This window comes from Taudactylus pleione, unplaced genomic scaffold (genome assembly GCF_031769625.1).
Source record: "Taudactylus pleione unplaced genomic scaffold, aTauple2 ptg000593l, whole genome shotgun sequence".
In the NCBI taxonomy this organism is placed as follows: domain Eukaryota; kingdom Metazoa; phylum Chordata; class Amphibia; order Anura; family Myobatrachidae; genus Taudactylus; species Taudactylus pleione.
In genome coordinates this window covers 53,301-60,290 of record NW_028284995.1, presented here as the reverse complement: position 1 = coordinate 60,290, position 6,990 = coordinate 53,301, and the positions used below count along the sequence as shown (strand labels likewise).

The following is a 6,990-nucleotide window of genomic DNA, read 5'->3' as shown; positions in this document are numbered from 1 at the left end:
TATTTTTCTGTCATCATGATTGCATGAAATGAAAAGAAAATATGTGTTTTATACTGTAAATATATCCATTACAAACCCTTAATCATACATTTAAGTAAAAGTTTTAACAAATTGTGGTCAGGAAGCATTGTTAGATTACTTCAAATTTTCATAATAGTTAGAGTAGCGTGACTTACAACATGAAAACTATATTTAAGCTGTATTTATGCACCGTGTTGTTAACTAAACATTCTCATCATTTAGAAGTTACTACTGAATACTCAACTATGTTAAGAAATGATGTTGTTTAAATTTGAAATAATTAAATTCTGATCACTACTCATGGAAAAAAGAAAAATGCACTCAGACATGCCGAAACCAGGGACCTTTAGATCTTCAGTCTAACGCTCTCCCAACTGAGCAATTTCGGCAAGGTCTGTGTATGGCAAAAGTCACTAAGACATCAACTGAGCTATGTTTGCATGGTTACACAAGGTTAAGTATCAATATTTTTCTGTCATCATGATTGCATGAAATGAAGAGAAAAGATGTATTTTATACTGTAAATATATAAATTACAAGCCCTTAATCATACATTTAAGTAAAAGTTTTAACAAATTGTGGTCAGGAAGCAGTTAGTTTTCTTCAAATTTTCATAATAGAGTAGCATGACGGACAACATGAAAACAATATTTAAGCTGTATTTATGCACCGTGTTGTTAAATAAACATTCTCATCATTTAGAAGTTACTACTGAATACTCATCTATGTTAAGAAATTATGTTGTTTAAATTTGAAATAATTAAATTCTGATCACTACTCAAGGAAAAAAGAAAAATGCACTCAAACATGCCGAAACCCGGGATCGAACCAGGGACCTTTAGATCTTCAGTCTAACGCTCTCCCAACTGAGCTATTTCGGCAAGGTATGTGTATGGCAAAAGTCACTAAGACCTCAACTGAGCTATGTTTGCATGGTTACACAAGGTTAAGTATCAATATTTTTCTGTCATCATGATTGCATGAAATGAAGAGAAAAGATGTGTTTTATACTGTAAATATATCCATTACAAACCCTTAATCATACATTTAAGTAAAAGTTTTAACAAATTGTGGTCAGGAAGCTGTTAGTTTATTTCAAATTTTCATAATAGAGTAGCATGATGGACATCATGAAAACAATATTTAAGCTGTATTTATGCACCGTGTTGTTAAATAAACATTCTCATCATTTAGAAGTTACCACTGAATACTCAACTATGTTAAGAAATGATGTTGTTTACATTTGAAATACTTAAAAACTGATAACTGCTCAAGGAAAGAAGAAAAAAGGTACTCAAACATGCTGAAACCCGGGACCTTTAGATCTTCAGTCTAACGCTCTCCCAACTGAGCTATTTTGGCAAAGTCTGTGTATGGCAAAAGTCACTAAGACCTCAACTGAGCTATGTTTGCATGGTTACACAAGGTTTAGTATCAATATTTTTCTGTCATCATGATTGCATGAAATGAAAAGAAAATATGTGTTTTATACTGTAAATATATCCATTACAAACCCTTAATCATACATTTAAGTAAAAGTTTTAACAAATTGTGGTCAGGAAGCATTGTTAGATTACTTCAAATTTTCATAATAGTTAGAGTAGCGTGACTTAAATCATGAAAACAATATTTAAGCTGTATTTATGCACCGTGTTGTTAAATAAACATTCTCATCATTTAGAAGTTACTACTGAATACTCAACTATGTTAAGAAATGATGTTGTTTAAATTTGAAATAATTAAATTCTGATCACTACTCAAGGAAAAAAGAAAAAGGCACGCAAACATGCCGAAACCAGGGACCTTTAGATCTTCAGTCTAACGCTCTCCCAACTGAGCTATTTCGGCAAGGTCTGTGTATGGCAAAAGTCACTAAGACATCAACTGAGCTATGTTTGCATGGTTACACAAGGTTAAGTATCAATATTTTTCTGTCAGCATGATTGCATGAAATGAAAAGAAAATATGTGTTTTATACTGTAAATATATCCATTACAAACCCTTAATCATACATTTAAGTAAAAGTTTTAACAAATTGTGGTCAGGAAGCATTGTTAGATTACTTCAAATTTTCATAATAGTTAGAGTAGCGAGACTTAAAACATGAAAACAATATTTAAGCTGTATTTATGCACCGTGTTGTTAAATAAACATTCTCATCATTTAGAAGTTACTACTGAATACTCAACTATGTTAAGAAATGATGTTGTTTAAATTTGAAATAATTAAATTCTGATCACTACTCAAGGAAAAAAGAAAAATGCACGCAAACATGCCGAAACCCGGGATTGAACAAGGGACCTTTAGATCTTCAGTCTAACGCTCTCCCAACTGAGCTATTTCAGCAAGGTATGTGTATGGCAAAAGTCACTAAGACCTCAACTGAGCTATGTTTGCATGGTTACACAAGGTTAAGTATTAATATTTTTCTGTCATCATGATTGCATGAAATGAAGAGAAAAGATGTGTTTTATACTGTAAATATATCCATTACAAACCCTTAATCATACATTTAAGTAAAAGTTTTAACAAATTGTGGTCAGAAAGCAGTTAGTTTATTTCAAATTTTCATAATAGAGTAGCATGATGGACATCATGAAAACAATATTTAAGCTGTATTTATACACCGTGTTGTTAAATAAACATTCTCATCATTTAGAAGTTGCCACTGAATACTCAACTATGTTAAGAAATGATGTTGTTTACATTTGAAATACTTAAAAACTGATAACTGCTCAAGGAAAGAAGAAAAAAGGTACTCAAACATGCTGAAACCCGGGACCTTTAGATCTTCAGTCTAACGCTCTCCTAACTGAGCTATTTCGGCAAAGTCTGTGTATGGCAAAAGTCACTAAGACCTCAACTGAGCTATGATTGCATGGTTACACAAGGTTTAGTATCAATATTTTTCTGTCATCATGATTGCATGAAATGAAAAGAAAATATGTGTTTTATACTGTAAATATATCCATTACAAACCCTTAATCATACATTTAAGTAAAAGTTTTAACAAATTGTGGTCAGGAAGCATTGTTAGATTACTTCAAATTTTCATAATAGTTAGAGTAGCGTGACTTACAACATGAAAACTATATTTAAGCTGTATTTATGCACCGTGTTGTTAACTAAACATTCTCATCATTTAGAAGTTACTACTGAATACTCAACTATGTTAAGAAATGATGTTGTTTAAATTTGAAATAATTAAATTCTGATCACTACTCAAGGAAAAAAGAAAAATGCACTCAGACATGCCGAAACCAGGGACCTTTAGATCTTCAGTCTAACGCTCTCCCAACTGAGCAATTTCGGCAAGGTATGTGTATGGCAAAAGTCACTAAGACCTCAACTGAGCTATGTTTGCATGGTTACACAAGGTTAAGTATTAATATTTTTCTGTCATCATGATTGCATGAAATGAAGAGAAAAGATGTATTTTATACTGTAAATATATAAATTACAAGCCCTTAATCATACATTTAAGTAAAAGTTTTAACAAATTGTGGTCAGGAAGCAGTTAGTTTTCTTCAAATTTTCATAATAGAGTAGCATGACGGACAACATGATAACAATATTTAAGCTGTATTTATGCACCCTGTTGTTAAATAAACATTCTCATCATTTAGAAGTTACCACTGAATACTCAACTATGTTAAGAAATGATGTTGTTTACATTTGAAATACTTAAAAACTGATAACTGCTCAAGGAAAGAAGAAAAAAGGTACTCAAACATGCTGAAACCCGGGACCTTTAGATCTTCAGTCTAACGCTCTCCCAACTGAGCTATTTTGGCAAAGTCTGTGTATGGCAAAAGTCACTAAGACCTCAACTGAGCTATGTTTGCATGGTTACACAAGGTTTAGTATCAATATTTTTCTGTCATCATGATTGCATGAAATGAAAAGAAAATATGTGTTTTATACTGTAAATATATCCATTACAAACCCTTAATCATACATTTAAATAAAAGTTTTAACAAATTGTGGTCAGGAAGCATTGTTAGATTACTTCAAATTTTCATAATAGTTAGAGTAGCGTGACTTAAAACATGAAAACAATATTTAAGCTGTATTTATGCACCGTGTTGTTAAATAAACATTCTCATCATTTAGAAGTTACTACTGAATACTCAACTAAGTTAAGAAATGATGTTGTTTAAATTTGAAATAATTAAATTCTGATCACTACTCAAGGAAAAAAGAAAAATGCACGCAAACATGCCGAAACCCGGGATTGAACAAGGGACCTTTAGATCTTCAGTCTAACGCTCTCCCAACTGAGCTATTTCAGCAAGGTATATGTATGGCAAAAGTCACTAAGACCTCAACTGAGCTATGTTTGCATGGTTACACAAGGTTAAGTATTAATATTTTTCTGTCATCATGATTGCATGAAATGAAGAGAAAAGATGTGTTTTATACTGTAAATATATCCATTACAAACCCTTAATCATACATTTAAGTAAAAGTTTTAACAAATTGTGGTCAGAAAGCAGTTAGTTTATTTCAAATTTTCATAATAGAGTAGCATGATGGACATCATGAAAACAATATTTAAGCTGTATTTATGCACCGTGTTGTTAAATAAACATTCTCATCATTTAGAAGTTGCCACTGAATACTCAACTATGTTAAGAAATGATGTTGTTTACATTTGAAATACTTAAAAACTGATAACTGCTCAAGGAAAGAAGAAAAAAGGTACTCAAACATGCTGAAACCCGGGACCTTTAGATCTTCAGTCTAACGCTCTCCTAACTGAGCTATTTCGGCAAAGTCTGTGTATGGCAAAAGTCACTAAGACCTCAACTGAGCTATGATTGCATGGTTACACAAGGTTTAGTATCAATATTTTTCTGTCATCATGATTGCATGAAATGAAAAGAAAATATGTGTTTTATACTGTAAATATATCCATTACAAACCCTTAATCATACATTTAAGTAAAAGTTTTAACAAATTGTGGTCAGGAAGCATTGTTAGATTACTTCAAATTTTCATAATAGTTAGAGTAGCGTGACTTACAACATGAAAACTATATTTAAGCTGTATTTATGCACCGTGTTGTTAACTAAACATTCTCATCATTTAGAAGTTACTACTGAATACTCAACTATGTTAAGAAATGATGTTGTTTAAATTTGAAATAATTAAATTCTGATCACTACTCAAGGAAAAAAGAAAAATGCACTCAGACATGCCGAAACCAGGGACCTTTAGATCTTCAGTCTAACGCTCTCCCAACTGAGCAATTTCGGCAAGGTCTGTGTATGGCAAAAGTCACTAAGACATCAACTGAGCTATGTTTGCATGGTTACACAAGGTTAAGTATCAATATTTTTCTGTCATCATGATTGCATGAAATGAAGAGAAAAGATGTATTTTATACTGTAAATATATAAATTACAAGCCCTTAATCATACATTTAAGTAAAAGTTTTAACAAATTGTGGTCAGGAAGCAGTTAGTTTTCTTCAAATTTTCATAATAGAGTAGCATGACGGACAACATGATAACAATATTTAAGCTGTATTTATGCACCCTGTTGTTAAATAAACATTCTCATCATTTAGAAGTTACCACTGAATACTCAACTATGTTAAGAAATGATGTTGTTTACATTTGAAATACTTAAAAACTGATAACTGCTCAAGGAAAGAAGAAAAAAGGTACTCAAACATGCTGAAACCCGGGACCTTTAGATCTTCAGTCTAACGCTCTCCCAACTGAGCTATTTTGGCAAAGTCTGTGTATGGCAAAAGTCACTAAGACCTCAACTGAGCTATGTTTGCATGGTTACACAAGGTTTAGTATCAATATTTTTCTGTCATCATGATTGCATGAAATGAAAAGAAAATATGTGTTTTATACTGTAAATATATCCATTACAAACCCTTAATCATACATTTAAATAAAAGTTTTAACAAATTGTGGTCAGGAAGCATTGTTAGATTACTTCAAATTTTCATAATAGTTAGAGTAGTGTGACTTAAAACATGAAAACAATATTTAAGCTGTATTTATGCACCGTGTTGTTAAATAAACATTCTCATCATTTAGAAGTTACTACTGAATACTCAACTAAGTTAAGAAATGATGTTGTTTAAATTTGAAATAATTAAATTCTGATCACTACTCAAGGAAAAAAGAAAAATGCACGCAAACATGCCGAAACCCGGGATTGAACAAGGGACCTTTAGATCTTCAGTCTAACGCTCTCCCAACTGAGCTATTTCAGCAAGGTATGTGTATGGCAAAAGTCACTAAGACCTCAACTGAGCTATGTTTGCATGGTTACACAAGGTTAAGTATTAATATTTTTCTGTCATCATGATTGCATGAAATGAAGAGAAAAGATGTGTTTTATACTGTAAATATATCCATTACAAACCCTTAATCATACATTTAAGTAAAAGTTTTAACAAATTGTGGTCAGAAAGCAGTTAGTTTATTTCAAATTTTCATAATAGAGTAGCATGATGGACATCATGAAAACAATATTTAAGCTGTATTTATGCACCGTGTTGTTAAATAAACATTCTCATCATTTAGAAGTTGCCACTGAATACTCAACTATGTTAAGAAATGATGTTGTTTACATTTGAAATACTTAAAAACTGATAACTGCTCAAGGAAAGAAGAAAAAAGGTACTCAAACATGCTGAAACCCGGGACCTTTAGATCTTCAGTCTAACGCTCTCCTAACTGAGCTATTTCGGCAAAGTCTGTGTATGGCAAAAGTCACTAAGACCTCAACTGAGCTATGATTGCATGGTTACACAAGGTTTAGTATCAATATTTTTCTGTCATCATGATTGCATGAAATGAAAAGAAAATATGTGTTTTATACTGTAAATATATCCATTACAAACCCTTAATCATACATTTAAGTAAAAGTTTTAACAAATTGTGGTCAGGAAGCATTGTTAGATTACTTCAAATTTTCATAATAGTTAGAGTAGCGTGACTT

The 6,990-nt window shown here is 31.7% G+C and overlaps 1 non-coding gene across 1 annotated transcript; it reads right to left on the bottom strand.

Moving 5' to 3' along the window:
* Nucleotides 1-829: 829 nt before the first annotated feature.
* TRNAF-GAA (transfer RNA phenylalanine (anticodon GAA)) lies at nt 830-902 on the bottom strand. Its single transcript has one exon. It is a non-coding gene; the product is annotated as a tRNA-Phe (tRNA).
* Between the last annotated feature and the right edge of the window lie 6,088 nt (nt 903-6,990).